Source organism: Amblyraja radiata, chromosome 1, assembly GCF_010909765.2.
Source record: "Amblyraja radiata isolate CabotCenter1 chromosome 1, sAmbRad1.1.pri, whole genome shotgun sequence".
In the NCBI taxonomy this organism is placed as follows: Eukaryota; Metazoa; Chordata; class Chondrichthyes; order Rajiformes; family Rajidae; genus Amblyraja; species Amblyraja radiata.
Genome location: NC_045956.1, coordinates 29,040,623 through 29,060,009, shown reverse-complemented (window position 1 = coordinate 29,060,009; position 19,387 = coordinate 29,040,623). Strand labels below are relative to the sequence as shown.

Sequence of the window (19,387 nt, the reverse complement as noted above, 5' to 3'; positions counted from 1 at the left end):
AGGAAGCATGATGATTCCTATCAGATCAAACTGGGAGCCAGATGATCAGTCTTTGAGTCTCTCACTGGCTGATTGCATACCCCTAACTCACCAGCATACAACCCTTGCCCTAACATACCCACCATCCAATCACTCTGCCATCATATTGTTTCCAGATCACCTCATCTTTCCCTTTTGGGTCAATGGCAGTAATATAAAACATAGCATCATAAGAGTTGCAGAAGACCACAATCATGGCTATTCTTCTACCTAGTCGAGACCACGTTCATAGCTATTCTGCCATCTAGTCGAGACATTGGCCACACTCGCCCTCAAACAAACCTCGGAAAATGGGAGACTAACATGGCAAACGTTATCCTGTCAAAAGTGAGGTAGACAAAAATGCTGGAGAAACTCAGCGCGTGAGGCAGCATCCATGGAGCGAAGGAATAGTTGACGATTTGGGTCGAGACCCTTCTTCAGACTGATATGGGGGTGGGGGGTGGGGGGGCGGAAGAAGAAAGGAAGAGGCGGGGAGAGTAGACTGTGGGAGAGCTGGGAAGGGGAGGGGGAGGGAGGGAGAAAGCAAGGACTACCTGAAATTGGAGAAGTCAATGTTCATGCCGCTGGGGTGTAAACTACCCAAGCAAAATATGAGGTGCTGGCTGCTCCTCCAATATGTGGTGGTCCTCACTCAGGCCATGGAGGAGACCCAGGACAGAAAAGTCAGATTGGGAATGGGAGGGGGAGTTGAAGTGCTGAGCCACCGGCAGATGAGGTTGGTTAATGCGAACTGAGCGGACGTGTTGGGCGAAGCGATCGCCAAGCCTGCGCTTGGTCTCATCGATGTAGAGCAGTTGACACCTAGAGCAGCAGATCAATAGATGAGGTTGGAGGAGGTGCAGGTGAACCTCTGCCTCACCTGGACAGACTGCTTGGGTCCATGGATGGAGTCGAGGGGGGAGGTAAAGCGACAAGTGTAGCGTTTCCTGCGGTTGCAAGGGAAAGTGCCAGAAGAGGGGGTGGTTTGGATGCGAAGGGACGAATTGACCAAGGTGTTACGGAGGGTGCGGTCTCTGCGAAAAGCCGAAAGGAGAGGATGTGGCAAGTGGTGGGGTCACGTTGGAGGTGGCGAAAATGTCAAAGGTTTATCTGCTGTATGTGGCGGCAGGTCGGTTGGAAGGTGAGGAATAGGAGGACTCTGTCCTTGTTACGAGTGGGGGGGGTGGGGAGTGAGAGCCGCCAGAGTTCACGCCTCCATTGTGCCGACCGGCCCCCCAGCCGCCGGCGCTATCGGCCGCTTCATCCGACCCAGGCTTCTACCCACGAGGCCCTGACCCGGGCTTCTACACGATGATCCGGGAGGCATCGGGACCGCGGTGTCTCGATAAAGGCCTCTGGCCGCGTTCACAGTACGTAGCCGCGAATAATTAAATAATTTGACCATAGATTTAAGGAAATGAAATATTTAATTTTAAATTTTGGGAGATATTATTTTCAAATAATGAATAATAAATTCATTTGGCATTTAAATACAACGGTAAAGGATACTTCTCTCTAATTAGAGTGAACACGCAAGGAACAGGTATGTTACAAATACGTGTAATATGAAATGTTTCCAATATGACTTAAGGGTAAACAAGCAAGGAGCTGGTATCATTTTAAGGTTTGCTTATCACAAATTTTCTCTGTAAATTAAGAAGTGACAAGCAAGTACAATGTGTTATTTTAAGGTATAATTTAAATTTTTTTATACATTAAGGGTAAACAGGCAAGAAAACTGTCATTTATCAAGAAATGGGGTGTTACCTCTTGGAACCCTACTGGGGGGCAATGTCCCCTAGACCCCCATCTCACTTCCTCTTTTTTCAGTTTTTTCCTGTCTAATGCCTGAGAGGAGATCCTGGTGAGAGCCTCATCTATAGTCGAAGAGGGGAACCCCCGCTCCCTAAGGAATGAGGACATCTGCGATGCCTCCAAGCCAGGGCATCGGAGATGTCCTCATTTTTTAAGGAACGGGGGTTACCCTCCGACTATAGATGAGGCTCTCACCAGGGTCTCCCCTATATCCCGTAGCTCTGCTCTCACTCCCCATCCCCCTACTCGTAACAAGGGCAGAGCCCCCCTTGTCCTCAACTTCCACCCCACCAGCCGTCACATACAACAGATAATCCTCCGACATTTTCGTCAACTCCTACGGGATACCACCACTGGCCACATCTTCCCATCTCCTCCACTTTCGGCTTTCCACAGAGACCGCTCCCTCCGTAACTCCTTGGTCAATTTGTCCCTTCCCACCCAAACCATCCCCTCCCCTGGTACTTTCCCTTGCAACCGCAGGAAATGCTACACTCACCTCCCCCCTTGACTCCATCCAAGGACCCAAGCAGTCTTTCCAGCTGAGGCAGAGGTTCACCTGCACCTGCTACAACCTCATCTATTGCATCCGCTGCTCTAGGTTTCAACTGCTCTGCTTGGCGATCGCTTCGCCCATCACCTCCGCACAATTTGCACAAACCAACCTGATCTCCCGGTGGCTCAGCACTTCAACTCCCCCTCCCATTCCGAATCTGACCTTTCTGTCCTGGGCCTTCTCCATTGACAGAGTGAGTCCCACCACAAATTGGAAGAGCAGCACCTCATATTTTGCTTGGGTAGTTTACACGCCAACGGTATGAACATTGAATTCTCCAATTTCAGGTAGTCCTTGCTTTCTCCCTCCTTCCCCTCCCCTTCCCCTGCTCTCCCACAGCGCACTGTCTCCGCCTCTTCCTTTCTTCTTCCTGTCCCCGTCCCCCACCCCCACATCAGTCTGAAGAAGGGTCTCAACCCGAAACGTCACCTATTCCTTCGCTCTATAGATGCTGCCTCACCCACTGAGTTTCTCCAGCATTTTTATCTATCTTCGATTTTTCCAATTATAGTTGGGCAAATTACAAGAGTAAAAAGCACCTGTTCAAACAGGATATAGATGAGACCTGTGCTGTTGCCATTACTGATATAAAAAATGATATTTCAGGTCTACAGAGGGGTGATATATTAGATTTTTTTTAGAGATACAGCGCGAAAACAGGCACTTTGGCCCACCGAGTCCACACCGACCAGTGATCCCCACACATTAACACTATCCTACACACACTGGGGACAATTTTACACTTATGCCAAGCCAATTAACCTACAAATCCGTACGTCTTTGGAGTGTGGGAGGAAACCGAAGATCTCGGAGCAAACCCACACAGGACATGGGGAGAACGTACAAACTCTGTACAGACAGCACCCGTAGTCGGGATCAAACCCGGGTCTCTGGCGGCTAAGCGCTGTATGGCAGCAACTCTACCGCTGCGCCACCGTGCCACCTAATACAAAATGTATTTAATTATTGGGTAATTAAAATAGTTCCCCAAATTTAAGTATACTAAGGTGAAAAATATGCAGGTTATTGTGGGAGTGGGAGAGGTAAGTGAAAATAATAGATTGCTTATAGTAACATAGAAAATAGGTGCAGGAGGAGGCCATTCGGCCCTTCTAGCCAGCACCACCATTCATTGTGATCATGGCTGATCGTCCCCAATCAATAACCCGTGTCTGCCTTCTCCCCATATCCCTTGATTCCACTAGCCCCTAGAGCTCTATCTAGCTCTCTCTTAAATCCATCCAGTGATTTAGCCTCCACTGTCCTCTGGCAGGGAATTCCATACATTCACAACTCTCTGGGTGAAAAAGTTTTTCCTCACATCAGTGTTAAATGGCCTCCCCTCTATTCTAAGACTGTGGCCCCTGGTTCTGGACTCGCCCAACATTGGGAACATTTTTTCCTGCATCTAGCTTGTCCAGTCCTTTTATAATTTTATATGTTTATATAAGATCCCCCTCATCCTTCTAAACTCCAGTGAATACAAGCCTAGTCTTTTCAACCTTTCCTCATATGACAGTCCCGTCATCCCAGGGATCAATCTCGTGAACCTACGCTGCACTGCCTCAATCACAAGGATGTCCTTCCTCAAATTAGGAGACCATGATAGTACTTCTATGAGTAATGTAATCTGACAACTCCATAATTTATTGTAAAGGAATAGAGTTAAGCTCAAAGAGGCTGCAGATTTTCTCAATACACAAAAGGATTAGAGATCTAGAAATTCTCTGGTGTTTTCTGATCACACAGATGACCATTTTCTTCATGGGCCTGCCATTTGATAAATTTTAGGACTTAAATTTCGAGGTTAAACAGTACTGAGTTAGCCACAACCAAGGAAGGTTTTTCCTTTTCACATGCTACATAAAATACACCAGGGAAATCAGGTAAGCGAGGTTACAGTTAAGGGGCTGTACCACTTGGGCGACCTAATTGGCGAGTTTAAAGGAGTTTAGGAGAGCTTGAAAAAATGTCATGTTGAAGATGTCCTTCGACTATATTGTAGACCAGCTTCGACTAACTTCGGGAAAGTTGGAAACCGAATAGTGGAGAGTGAAGACGACCTCCTTCGACCTCCTTCGACCTCCCTTCAACTATGATGAAGCCTATCTACGACTAGCTTTGACTACCTTTGATTACCTTCGATTACCTACGACTAACATGCCGACCTACTACGACCTACTTCGACTAAACCTACGAGTAAAAAAAGTTTCGATTTTTTCCTTGGCGACCTTTTTTTACTCACAGTTTCAACATGTTGAAAAATACGCCGCGACCTAGCTGAGGCCTCGAGTACACGGGGACTACTCTCGAGCATGAAGGAGAGTTACAAAGACCTCCTACAACCTTGTGTCATCCATGCTGCGAGTATGAGTCAAGGGCAAACTCGCCAGAACTCGTGTCGACCAAGTGGGACAGGCCCCTTTACGTGGAACTGTGGGGGAATTAAGATGGCAGTAGGTGCCAGCAGAAGAGACGGATCAAGTCAGTGGTAAGTCTAGAGCCTGCAATTGGCAGTCAGCGGCTCAGTGCGAAGTCAGAGATTTGTAAATCATGGCCAGCATTGACAAGAGTGTGGAGGTCTGAAGAAGAATCTAAAACCGAAACGTCACCTATTCCTTCTCTCCAGAGAGGCTGTCTGACCCGCTGAGTTACTCCAGCTTTTTGTGTCTATCTGAGGTTTAAAGCAATTTCCTTAATGCCTCAGCAAAAAAACTATAAAAGACTGGCTGGGCTGAGAGAACCCAACAACAGGCATGCTTTAATTCTACAAGAATGTTCTTCCGGCAGGGATCCCTGCAGGAAAAATGAGAGCTATGTGGAAAATGACATAAAAACATGGGAGACATGGGAAATGCCTGACCTACACGGGCCTGATTTACAACACTAAATGCCTGGTCAAATTTCCAAGTTAGTGTTCAACATGGAAACCAGCATTCCACTTCAAAAGATCCTGATCCTGATCTCCTTCCTGAGTTCCCGGTTGCTAAACACTTTAACTCCCCCGTAGACACAAAATGCTGGAGTAACTCAGCGGGTGAGGCAGCATCTCTGGAGAGAAGGAATGGGTTACGTTTCGGGTCGAGACCTTTCTTCAGACTGATGTCAGGGGAGTGGGTGGGACAGAGATAGAATGTAGTCGGAGACAGTGAAACTGGTGGGAGAACTGGGAAGGGAGAGGGGATGGAGAGAGAGAGGGAAAGCAAGGGCTATCTGAAGTTAGAGAAGTCAATGTTCATACCGCTGGGGTGGAAGCAGCCCGAGCGAAATATGAGGTACTGTTCCTCCAATTTGCGCTGGGCCTCACTCTGACAATGGAAGAGGCCCAGGACAGAAAGGTCAATTTGGGAAAGGGAGGGGGAGTTGCAGTGCTGGACCATCGGGAGATCAGGTAGGTTAACACGGACTGAGCGGAGGTCTTCAGCGAAATGATCGCCGAGCCTGCGCTTGGTCTCGCCGATGTAGAAAAGTTGACACCTGGAACAGCGGATACTGTAGATGAGGTTGGAGGAGGTGCAAGTGAACCTCTGCCTCACCTGGAAAGACTGTTAGGGTCGTTGGATGGAGTCGAGGGGGGAGGTAAAGGGACAGGTGTTGCATCTACTGCGGTTGCAGGGGAAAGTACCTGGGGAGGGGGTGATTTGGGTGGGAAGGGACGAGTTGACCAGGGAATTGTGGAGGGAACGGTCTCTGCGGAAAGCAGAATGGGGTGGTGATAGGAAGATGTGGCCAGTAGTGGGATCCCCATAGAGGTGATGAAAGTGTCAGAGGATTATATGTTGGAAGATCATATACTTTAACTCCCCCTCCCATTCCCACACTGACCTTTCTGTCTACTACTTGATTTAGTTATACCGTTCTTGCAATTTTGAGGGTTTTTGTTCACTATTTCAGACTGCAGTACAATCTTTGCACCATTCTGCATTTGTTGTATTTGTCATCATGATATACATGGGCTTCAGGCAAACACAAATTTCATTGCACCATGGCGTGTGTGACAATGTGTGGCACAGGAGGGGACTGGTTGACTCATGAACACCGTATTGAGATCCCAACCATCGTTCTATGTATTTTTCCCTGCCCGATATCATGACATCCATCCCCACCACTCTTTTACTTCAAAACCAACATAGTCTGCTCTGTTGATTCCTCACACCCTCTGCAGACCAAGGATTAGCCACTGACTCTAATTTGGCCCTGTCTTTTTGTTAGTACACAGAGCTGTCCTTGTTCCAAGCCTATTCTGGCACACAGGGCGGTCACAGTGGCGCAACGGTGGAGTTGCTGCCTTACAGTGAATACAGCGCCGGAGACCCGGGTTCGATCCCATCTATGGTGTGAGACAGATTTTCCAGATCACTGGGTCTTATTGCCATTAATCCCCAAACACAGTATTAATTCACTTTTTTGATGTCAGGAAACACTTTAATAATTTTTCCACTGAATCAGTTACGTTTAAAGGGAGGTAGACACAAAATGCTGGAGTAACTCAGCGGGTCCACGCTGACCAACGATCCCCGCACATTAACACTATCCCTCACCTACGAGGGACAATTTTCACATTTACCAAGCCAATTAACCTACAGACCTGTACGTCTTTGGAGTGTGGGAGGAAACCGAAGATCTCGGAGAAAACCACGCAGGTCGCGGGGAGAACGTACACACTCCGTACAGACAGCACCCGGGTAGGGATCGAACCCGGGTCTCCGGCGCTGCATTCGGTGCAAGGCAACAACTCTACTGCTGCGCCACTGTGATCTTTGCACTCTCTTGGTGAAGCTCCAGTGCAACTTCTGGATGCTCTCATGTTATTCCATCCTTTGTTCTTTCCCCAGTCAGACTCAAATCATACTCTCCATCTGGTAGCTGCTACAACTACAGCGCACCTTGTCCACAAATTGAAACGGACTGCACCTTTACAAAGAGCAGTCTATCTTTAATTGGAACCAGCCACTCATGATCCTGACCCCTTGCTTGATGCTTTTAGCCAATTAGCCAGATGGTTTGTACTTCGGGGGTGCTGAACTCATTGGTATGAGGCACTAAGTTGGCGCGCTGCCTCCATTCCAAACAAACGATTAGGCAGCATGATCACTGCGTCCATTTTTGAAGATGATTGATTTTAACGCTGCAATCTCCTTTGGCACAGGAAGGGACTGGTTGACTCATGAACACCGTATTGAGATCCCAACCATCGTTCTATGTATTTTTCCCTGCCCGATATCATGACATCCATCCCCACCACTCTTTTACTTCAAAACCAACATAGTCTGCTCTGTTGATTCCTCCCACCCTCTGCAGACCAAGGATTAGCCACTGACTCTAATTTGGCCCTGTCTTTTTGTTAGTACACAGAGCTGTCCTTGTTCCAAGCCTATTCTGGCACACAGTGGCGGTCACGGTGGCGCAACGGTGGAGTTGCTGCCTTACAGTGAATACAGCGCCGGAGACCCGGGTTCGATCCCAACTACGGGTGCTGTCTGTACGGAGTTTGTACGTTCTCCCCGTGACCTGCGTGGGTTTTCTCCGAGATCTTCGGTTTCCTCCAACACTCCAAAGATGTACAGGTATGTAGGTTAATTGGCTTGGTAAATGTAAAAAAATGTCCCTAGTGGGTGTGGGATAGTGTTAATGAGCGGGGATCGCTGGTCGGCACGGACCCGGTGGGCCGAAGGGCCTGTTTCCGCGCTGTATCTCTAAACTAAACTAAACCCACAATTCTTTCTCTGCTGTGTCAATGCCCAAAGCTGTGCTCCCATCTACACTCAGGCAGAACTGGCCAATTTTATCACCTCCACCAATAACTCCCACCTTGCCTTCAGATACACCGGGACTGGCTGACATTTCCCTTCCTTTTCCCAAACTCTCTGTCTCCCTGTCAGGAGGCAGGCATGCCGCTGACATCTGTGATGAACCCACCGACTCACACAGCGGCAACTATTCCTCCTCTCTCCCTGCCTCCAGGATGAATGCTAGCACCGGGGCTGCTGCAAGGCTCGGTGCTGGGACCCCAGTTCCCACGATTAATGATTTAGACAAAGGAATTAAATGTGACATCTCCAAGTTTGCGGATGACACAAAGCTGGGTGGCAGTGTGAGCTGCGAGGAGGATGCGATGAGGCTGCAGGGTGATTTGGATAGGTTGGGTGAGTATAATGGGGAGAAAGCAGGAACAGGGTACTGATTCTGGATGATCAGCCATGATCATATTGAATGGCGGTGCTGGCTCGAAGGGCCTATTCCTGAACCCAATTTCTATGTTTCTATGCTTCTTCTCAATTTCTCATTCTTCGCTGCTTCTGTTATCCAGACGAGATCTTCCATTCTAGGACTTCCAAAATATCCTCTTTCCAGAAACATGGCTTCCCCTCCATAGTTGACAGACCCCTCGCATGTATATACCCCATTTCTCACATGCCAGCTTTCACAACACTGCTACCTACAGTGGGTGGGGGCACAAAATGTCACTTGTCCAAGTTCTCCTGAGATGCTGCCTGACCTGCTGAGATACTCCAACACTTTGTGTCCTTTTGGGTAAACTAGCCCAATCTACAGGTTCTTGTTTCCAATAGACAATAGATAGACAATAGACAATATGTGCAGGAGTAGGCCATTCGGCCCTTCAAGCCAGCACCGCTATTCAATGTGATCGTGGCTGATCATCCCCAATCAGTACCCCGTTCCTGCCTTCTCCCCATATCCCTTGACTCCGCAATCTTTAAGAGCCCTTTCTAGCTCTCTCTTGAAAGTATCCAGAGAACCTGCCTCCACCGCCCTCTGGGGCAGAGAATTCCACAGACTCACAACTCTGTGAGAAAAAGTGTTTTCTCGTCTCTGTTCTAAATGGCTTACCCCTTATTCTTAAATCCATATCCAACAATTGTCTTGTTGGTGTCGAAATTTGGTTCATCTAGAAATTCGGTGACATGCTGTTGCTTTTTTTGGCACTTTATGTATAAATATTGATTTTGATTTATTGAAATGGAAGACAGACACAAAATGCTGGAGTAACTCAGCGGGACAGGCAGCATCTCTGGAGAGAAGGAATGGGTGACGTTTCGGGTCGAGACCCTTCTTCAGACAGACGTCAGGGGAGAGGGAGATACATAGATAAGGAAGTGTAAGGTGTAAGTGTAAGGGGACGACAGATGGCACAATGGGCTAAGTGTTCGGCTGGCGACCGGAAGGTAGCCGGTTCGAATCCCGCTTGGAGTGCATACTGTCGTTGTGTTCTTGGGCAAGACACTTCACCCACCTTTGCCTGTGTGTGAATGTGTGTGAGTGATTGGTGGTGGTCGGAGGGGCCGTAGGCGCAGATTGGCAGCCACGCTTCCGTCAGTCTGCCCCAGGGCAGCTGTGGCTACAGAAGTAGCTCACCACCACCGAGTGTGACTGAGGAGTGAACGAATAATGCGATGTAAAGCGCCTTGAGTATTAGAAAGGCGCTATATAAATCCCATCCATTATTATTATTATTATTAAGGTGTGAAAACAGGACAATGGGGATGGAGATCAAGGAAAATGTAGAATAGATCATTGTTAGCTGGGAGAAGGTAACAACAAAGCAAACAGAGATAAAATGTAGTCGGAAATAGTGAGACTGGTCGGAGAACTGGGAAGGAGGAGGGGATGGAGAGAGAGGGAAAGCAAGGGCTACTTGAAGTTAGTGAAGTCAATGTTCATACTGCCGGGGTGTAAGCTGCCCAGAAAAAAATTAGTTTAGTTTAGTTTAGTTTATTGTCACTGTGAAACAGTACAGAACGCTACGAGTACAGGTACAGTGAAAAGTGCTTTTGTTGCGTTCTGCACAGTCAGCAGAAAGACTATACATGATTACTATTGAACCATCCACAGTGCACAGATACAGGACAAAGGGAATAACATTCAGAGCACAATAAAGTCCAGTAAAGTTCGATTCAAGATAATGTGAGATAAATTCACAACGCTCCTTAATTGCAACAGTGGCGAGGCTTACTGGTGGGTTTGGCAGAGATGAAGAGCAAAGATCAGTCACCTGCTTGGTAAAAAAATCTCCCCTCTAAAAACGGTCCACAATGTAAAATATTAAATCGGAAGCAGATGTTGCAAAGGATTATTCATCAATTTTAATTAGAACAGCTGCATGGGAGGATAGGGCTCTTAAGTGACAAACATAATCCTGAATTGGAGGGAAAAAAAAATTCTGACCGGGCACAGCTCACAGCACACCACAGTTGCAAAAACCGAGTCTGACAAGGATCGCTGCTTAATTAGGAGCACCAGCTGGTCAGTGTTCGGCAAACGTCTCGTTTGTGAATGATGATACGCAGACAGGAGAGCGAGAGAGCTGATCTTCAAATCGCGGTCGTGAGCCCAAAATTACTTGTCAGCTGCCTGAAGAGATCAACATGGGCAGTTACAACAATCATTTCACTGGGATCAATCATTTCACTGGGAACGTACAAACTCCGTACAGACCAGCACCCGTGGTCGGGATCGAACCCGGGTCTCCGGCGCTGCATTCGCTGTAAGGCAGCAACTCTACCGCTGTGCCACCGTGACCGCCTTGTGTGCCAGAATACGCTTGGAACAAGGACAGCTCCATGTACTAATAAAATGCCAGGGCCAAACAAGAGTCCATGGCTAATCCTTGGTCTGCAGAGGGTGGGAGGAATCATTTTTCTGCCAGCTACTGAGGGCAGCCTGGGATATGCCTAACCATTTAGTTTAGTTCAGTTTTGTTTAGTTCAGATTTAAAGGACGTTCCTTTAGGAAGAAGATGAGGAGGAATTTCTTTAGTCAGAGGGTCGTGAATCTGTGGAATTCTTTGCTTCTGAAGACTGGAGGCTAAGTCATTGGATATTTTTAAGGCAGACATAAAATAATTCTTGATTAGTACGGGTGCCAGGGGTTATGGGGAGAAGGCAGGAGAATGGGGTTAGGAGGGAGAGATAGATCAGCCATTATTGAATCGCGGAGTAGACTTGATGGGCCGAATGGTACTTATGACCTTATGATCCTTCCCAAAGAAGGCAAGCATGCCAAACAACTCTTCACCACCCTGGCCACCTGATTTGGCACTTTCGGGGAATCATGCACCTGTACTTCTAGATCTCTTCATTCCACATCACACTCCAGGGGTAACATGGGCATTGAAACATAGACAATATGTGCAGGAGTAGGCCATTCGGCTCTTTGAGCCAGCACCGCCATTCAATATGATCTTGGCTGAATCACCCAAAATCAGTATCCCGTTCCTGCTTTCTCCCCATATCCCTTGATTCCGTTAGCCCTAAGAGCTATATCTAACTTTCTCTTGAAAACATCCGTCTTATCCTCTCTGTTTTTGCTGTGTGACAGTGGGGGCGCTTGCCTGACCGCAGCAGCTGGAACAGTCCGTTGCTGGGGTGGTAGGGGTCCATCATGATCCCGCTGGCTCTGGCCTCCAGTGAATTGGCCTCCCGTGCCTTCTGTGGCAGAGAATTCTGCGCTTGTGCTCACTGCGCAGGTCCTACCCTGCTTTGACATGCCAAACTATAATGCCCCACGCTTGTCGGAGTTAAATTCCATTTGCCGTTCCTTGGCCCACTTTCCCAACCGATGTAGATCCTGTCATAAACGTAGATAATCTGCCAATTTTGGCGCCATCTGCAAATTTACTGACAACGTTAGCTACATTGTCATGCAAATGATTATTCATTCACAGGGCAACAGCTAAATGATCCTCACCACCCACACCACCCAGTTCTCTTCAACAACACTACCCGCCTTCTCAACAGCTATCTCCTGGAAGGTGATCAGGTCCATTGTGACATCACTACTCGGAAGTTCCATTAGTTGCACACCATCCTGACTTATCACTGCTGGATCAGAATCCTCCATATCCACCTTCAACACGCAGACCATAGTCTAGAAGACAAGTGGACTATGACCGCCAGCCTCACTAACACAGCCCTCATCTTCATGAATGAAAGTTACTGACTAGCTGTCCTCGCCAACTGCTAGAATTGCTAACTCCTGGAGCAGCCAGCCCTTTGTTGCGATTCTGCCACTGTGTGAAGACGCCAAGCACAGTGGGAATTAGGCACAAAAAGCTGGAGTAACTCAGCGGGACAGGCAGCATCTCTGGGGAGAAGGAATGGGTGACGTTTCAGGTCGAGACCCTTCTTCAGACCCAAAACGTCACCCATTCCTTCTCTCCAGGCATGCTGCCTGTCCCACTGAGTTTCTCCAGTTTTTTGTCTCTATCTTCGGTTTAACCCAGCGTCCGCGGTGGGAATTTGTAGCGTTGCTGTCTTCTCTGAAATGTTGGTGATTAATGCTGGGGGCTGGTGTCACTGGCAGCGGAAGCCCTTGGGGACAGGACCAAGCTGTCATTAATTAGTCTAGTCAGTGAGTGTGGCCGGGCTCTTCATTCTCTGGTGGGGATCACAGCCCAGTGCGAGTTCTACACCGAGTCAGCATCCCCCCCCCCCCCGTGTACACCAGCAATTCCCCTCCCGCGCGCGTCCAAGCGTGCAAAGGACAATTACACTACTCAACCGCTGTCCCTTCCAACAGCAGAGTTGCGGGCTGGAAGAGTCTGTGTACCACGTGTACATGGAGTGTGTGAGGCTGCAGCCACTGTTCCAATACCTAAAGGGGTTGCTCCTTGCCTTCTGGCTGCATTTTTCACCCACCATCCTCATCTTTGGACACCCTGTGCGTAGGGGAGAGGGTAGGGCTGAAGATGTCCTGGTTGGGTTGCTCCTGGGCCTGGCCAAGCTGGCCATCCGCGAGTCAAGGCACCAGACGTTGGAGGGCTCTACCCGAGCCGGCTGCCTGCCCCTTTTCCGGGGATACGTCCGTGCCCGGGTGCGGATGGAAAGGGAATACGCCGTGTCTACGGGCACCCTGAGGGAGTTCCGGGACCGCTGGGCACCGAGGGGGGTTGAATGTATCCTTGACAAGGATTGCAATATAATTGTTTAGCAGTTGCTTAGCATATTTGTTCGTCTTGTATTATGGTGGTGTTTTGTTTTATTGTAGTGTCAATACTATTTTAATATTTGAATAAATATTTTTAGACTAGAAAGAATTAATCTTTCTTCATTCCGGTGAACAAGCGATCACGAGAGGCCAGAGAGTTTTCAAAATAAGTGTGTTGTAAATGCAAACGACTGCCCGTTCATATCAAAGACGTTGAAAGATGGCGCCGCGTGATAAAGAATGACGCAGCTTGTCAATCTGCAGTCCGGTGAGAAAGCGGAGGTGGCCGGAATTAAACAGCTGTCCCTTTTAAAAACGTGTCGGAAGGAACCGCAGATGCTGGTTTAAACCGTAGACACAAAAAGCTGGAATAACTCAACGGGACAGGCAGCATCTCTGGAGAGAAGGAATTGGTGACGTTTCAGGTCAAGACCCTTCTTCAGACTCCAAGAAGAGTCTCGACCCGAAACGTCACCCATTGCTTCTCTCCAGAGATGCTGCCTGTCCCACTGAGTTACTCCAGCATTTTGTGTCTATCTTCCCTTTTTAAAACAATGACTTCCATTAATGGCCTGCAGCAACATCCGGGGCAAAGTGCTTCTCCATGTCCGAACAAACGTGGTTCGATTAAGATTTGTTGCGGACTGCTCCTTACGGATCATAATGTGTCGACCCTGAGCTGACGGCAGTACCAGAACAAGCTTCTTCATCAGCGCTCCAGTAAACCCGATACTGCTTCACGCATCACATAGAAGAATGGAATAGCAGAGATGGAGAGTAATCGGAAGATCAACCTAATATCATTCCACAATCCAATGACATTTTCTATTATGTGCAGGGAAGAACTGCAGATGCTGGTTTAAATCAAAGATAGACACAAAATGCTGGAGTAGCTCAGCAGGACAGGCAGCATCTCTGGAGAGGGGCAATGGGTGATGTTCAGGATGGAGACTCTTCATCAGTCTGAAGAAGGGTCTCAACCAAATACATAAACACTCATCGATACACACCCATATAGAAGTACAATCTTGAGTAAATTAGGATGTTGCCAGGACTAGAGGGAGCTATATATAGGGAGAGGTTGAGTAGGCTGGGTCTCTATTCCAGGGAGCACAGGAGGATAAGGGGTGACATTAGAGAGGTTTACAAAATCATGAGAGGAATAGATTGGGTAGAATAGGTGCACAGAGTCTTTTACCCAGAATAGGGGAATCGAGGACCAGAGGGCACAGGTTCAAGGTGAAGCCCCTGTCCCACTTAGGAGACCTAAACAGCAACCTCTCGTGACCTTGCCTGCCACCAAAAAAAAAATCACGGTCGTGGTGACCTGCAACCTCCTACCACCTCCCACGCATATGTTGAAAACCTTCCTCGACTATGAAGAAAACCGGCTTTGACTAGACCTGCGACTAAAAAATTATCGATTTTTAAAACGGCAACCTATTTTTAGTCGAGGCCGGTTTTAAACATGATGAAAAAATAGCAGCAACCTAGATGAAGTCTCGACCACGCGGAAACCACTTTCGACCATTAGGGAGAGTGATCAAAACCTCCTGTGACCTCATGGAAACCTTGGGTGGCGGGCAAGGTCACCAGAGGTTGCTGTTTAGGACTCCCAAGTGGGACAGGGGCTTAACTTTTTTACACAGAGGGTGGTGGGTGTATGACATAAGCTGCCAGAGGTAGTTGAGGCTGGGACTATCCCATCATTTAAGAAACAGTTAGACAGGTACATGGATAGGACAGGTTTGGAGGGAAATGGACCAAGCGCGGGCAAGTGGGACTAGTGTAGCTGGGACATTGTTGGCCGGTGTGAGCGAGTTGGTCCGAAGGGCCTGTTTCCACACTGTATTAATCTATGACTCTATGACTGCCTCTGAACTTCAGCTTTTCACATGATTTATTCTCACTGTAACTATAACAAAACATTAAGCTCTGTTGAAAGTAATGCAACTAGATTTTCAACTGATATATATGTGTCTCCATTTCTTGCCCTGAAATGTTTTTATTTTTCAAATGAGAAGTATCGTTAACCCAGATAACATTTGGACATTTTCATGAATTTAGAATAGTAACTTCTTTGACATTCCTTTTCCTATTTTAATCACGCCTATGCACCCAAAATGTATAGGATGTGTAAGAAGGGACTGCAGATGCTGGTTTAAAGTGAAGATAGACACAAAATGCTGGAGTAACTCAGCGGGGCAGGCAGCATCTCTGGAGAGAAAGAATGGGTGACGTTTCTGGAACGATTAGGCCCAGGATGATTGCATCCATTCATCTACAGGGTGTGAACGTGAGACTTATAAAGAGCCTGTCCCTCTTTCACAACCCAATACACCATCTTTTTAACTCGAGGACATTTTTCATCATGTTGAAAAAACGCCCCGACCTACTTGATGCCACGAGTACCTACGACTAACATCACGACCTGCTACGACCTACCTACGACCTCCTACGACCTCGTGACGACCATGCTGCAAGTATGAGTCAAGGGCAAACTCAGCAGAGGTCGTGAATTAGGTCGTGAAAGTGGGACAGGCCCTTTAGGGGAGTGCGGAGAGGAGATGGGTGGGTCTAGGGCACGATTTATCCCAGTGCTATCTGTAGTGAATTAATGAAGAATGAGGTGATGCTGCAATTATGGAGAGACCACCTTTTGGATGAAGTGTTATGAAGTTGGAAGCTTCTATTTCCACTCTTGACAGAGTTAATGCGGTGGTACAATTCTAACCAACCCTTACTGCTTCACTTTTAACCATAGATTCAAACTAGTTTAGGTTAAGTTATTTCTCTTTTTTAAACATTCATCAAATTTAATCTATCATTTTTGGCCAACAAATGTACACATCAGCTGATGAAAGTTTGAAATTACTCCATCAGAAAGCGCAACAGTTAAAATTATATAAAGAATTATAATGGAGGAGTAGAAATGCATTAAGGTAATTTTGAATAATATATTCTCCAGTCCCATGGGTGTACTGTATAAAGTTGCTTCAGTAAATTTTAACGTTGAACTTATTGAAGTCGTGTTGCCTTCAGCAATGTGTATTTTTAATTGGCTTATTGTGAAACATTTGTATGTACATCATGAAAGACCTGAGCAAAGATGCTCAATTGCATTCAGATCACAAATTAATACATTTGATGCTGTTGCACATCTCTAACCGACCCTTATTGCTCCACCTTTAACCAAAGATTTAACCTGGTTCAGGAAGCAGTATCTGAAATGAAGGAGTGTGTGTCAGAAGGAACTGCAGATGCTGGTTTAAACCAAAGACAGACAAAAAATGCTGGAGTAACTCAGCTGGACAGGCATCATCTCCGGAGAGAAGGAATGGGTGATGTTTCAGGCGGAGACTTCTAAAGAAGGGTCTGGACCCGAAACGTCACCCATTCCTTCTCTTCAGAGATGCTGCCTGTCCCACTGAGGTACTCCAGCATTTTATGTCTATCTGAACGGAAGGAACTGTGTTGCTGAATTATTGTGCTCATGCTCTTTGACTCACAGCAATATATCAGTTCATTGATTTTTGATGGAGACACAAACAGACTGCAGACACTGGAATATTGAGGAACCAAAATTGCTGGAGGAACTCAGTGGCTCAGGCAACATCAGCAAAATAAACTGGACAGACGTGTTTCGGGTCGGGATCCTTCTTCATGTTAGTCTTGGATACAACATTTGCCAGCTAACTCAGGAATATGAAATGTACACCAGAGGTCTCAACCCGAAACATCACCCATTCCTTCTCTCCAGAGATGTTGCCTGTCCCGCTGAGTTACTCCAGCATTTTGGGTCTATCATCGGTGTAAACCAACCAACAACCATCTTCTTAATTTCTGATAGTGCTTCCTAAACTTGGTTACGACTTTGGTTACAGATGGAGCAGTGAGGGTTGGTTAGAAATGTACCACTGCAGTAACTCTGTTTAGTGGAAATAGAAGCTTCCAACGTAACACTTCATCCAAAAAAGATGGTCTCTCCAATATTGCAGCATCACCTCAACCTTCATTGAAATATTTGCCTAGCTTATGTGCCCAAGTTTGAGAGTGGAGCCCTGTTCACGTAGCTCAGAAGCTGAGGTTGTTTGCAAGTCCAACTTGCGCTACCAACTTCCAACTGAGTACAATCGTCCTGGACCTCCTGGTTCTGAAGTTGGGCATTAAAGTGTTCTTACTGTCAGGAGCACGGCAGATTTCTCTGTTGAATAAAACAGAACACCTTCACAGCCTGATGCCAGCAAATATATGCATAGTATTCTCACTTGGCAGAAACCCTAAATCCCTTGTGTGCATGCACGTCCATTAGACATAGAGATTAGCAACAATCGTCTCCCGACGCACTTTAGTAAAAATGTTACACTTCAACAAGTCGAGATTGTAGTCATATGCGCAACTACGTTTTGAGAAGGTATAATCAAATCCTTGCTTGCAGGTGCACCGTAGATGCATTGACTCAGACAACACAAAAGAACAAATTTTACTTCGGAGTCACGTGAGTGACTATGTGAAGAGCCCGCTCAGCACGCATGCGCGACATTGCGTTCACGCAGGCAACAGCGACGCAGCGGGAGTAGGCAGCTCCCGCTACAAGAGTGAAGGAAAGGACCGTTAGGTAAGTACTCACCTTCAGTTTAAAGTCGGACTTTCCATTTGTTTTTGCTCCAGGGGGTGCAAAGCAGCAGAGGGAAGCGGCCCCCGTTCGACTCCAGGGAAGGAGCCGACAGCGGAGGGGGGAGTGGCGGCAACGGGACCGCACACGCTGCGGTCCACAGACACGGGTGCTGCGCTGATGCCCAGTCCGCTAAACAGCTGTCTGACCAACAACAGCGGACTGGAGGGAAATTCAAAAACCGGCCGGCACCCCTGCAGACTCCCGACAAGGAGACTCGCTGCCGGAGAACCGCTGAAATGCCGCCCGAAAACGGCAGACAGCCTCTAACAGCAAGGTCAGGACCAACCTCAGGCTGGAGACAGACACGGAAGATGGGATCAGCACTTCAAACAAGAAACAAGAGTGTCTGTTTCTCCAAGCCAGAGGAAGGTCATGGAGCTAAAAACTCCAGCGAGACTTGCCTCAGGAGCAGGGGCAAATCCGCCAAGGGAGCTAACAATCCCACTCCAGTGCCTAACAGCATTGGCCATCTCCCTTGTCGAGGGATTGATGGGGACCAGACTGGACTGGTCAAGAAGAGGGGTCACTGGCTGAAGTTTATCGGGAGTATGCAGGTACAGGATCAGGAAGAGCTACTGGGTGTGGCCGCTATGTGGCTCCACCACTAGCGAGATGGCTTTTCAGTCTCAACTGATGGCCAGCTTACTACCTGTTCTTTTCAAAAAACCTCTCCAAGAAGGTAGTCATGAGGTGTTGGATTCATCACGCCTCCCCTAAATTGCATTTACTCAAAGTGCCCACCGTTATTGGGGGGTACATTGAGCATAGCTTTAAAACCCAAATATCTTAAAATGCGTTTGATATCCCTGACGTTGGTTATCATTTTGCATGCTCATTTCAGAGGGACAGGGTAGTATGGCAAAACACCTGACCCTACTGCTTGCAGTGCTCCGCAACTTCTTAGGAAGTTATAAAACCTGCCCTCAACTTAAAAAATTACAGGACTGTGAGAATGCCGACCTCTCAACCACAGATCCTGCTAGCTGGCTAAGTTATCAAACCAAGCCTAAAAAACTGGAGAAGTATCCAAAATTCGGCATCTAGAGGGCAGGGTCTGGAATGAGCACCACACAAAACCAGCAGCAGTGCCTCTACGCGTCCACCAGTAGGCGTCCACCTAATAGTACTGGTGTAAGCTCGGGGCCCGCATGCCAACCCCCAGTAAGCCCTGTTTTTTCAGGCCAGGGTCCAGAGCGGGCCCCCTGGAAAAATGTGCCACCCCCAACAACACCATCCCTACGGACAAGGAACCGGAAACCGAAGAGATGAACACACCACGGAACAACAGTGAAATAAGATAAGTATGGTTCCTGCCATCACACAAAAGATGAAGGGTTTGTACTAACAAAGCATTCAAGGATAAAATTAAA

At 47.5% G+C, this 19,387-nt stretch overlaps 1 protein-coding gene across 3 annotated transcripts in view; it reads right to left on the bottom strand.

Moving 5' to 3' along the window:
* Nucleotides 1–19,387, bottom strand: part of sorcs2 (sortilin related VPS10 domain containing receptor 2) — a 776,963-nt gene that overhangs the window by 248,389 nt on the left and 509,187 nt on the right. The window lies entirely within an intron of this gene.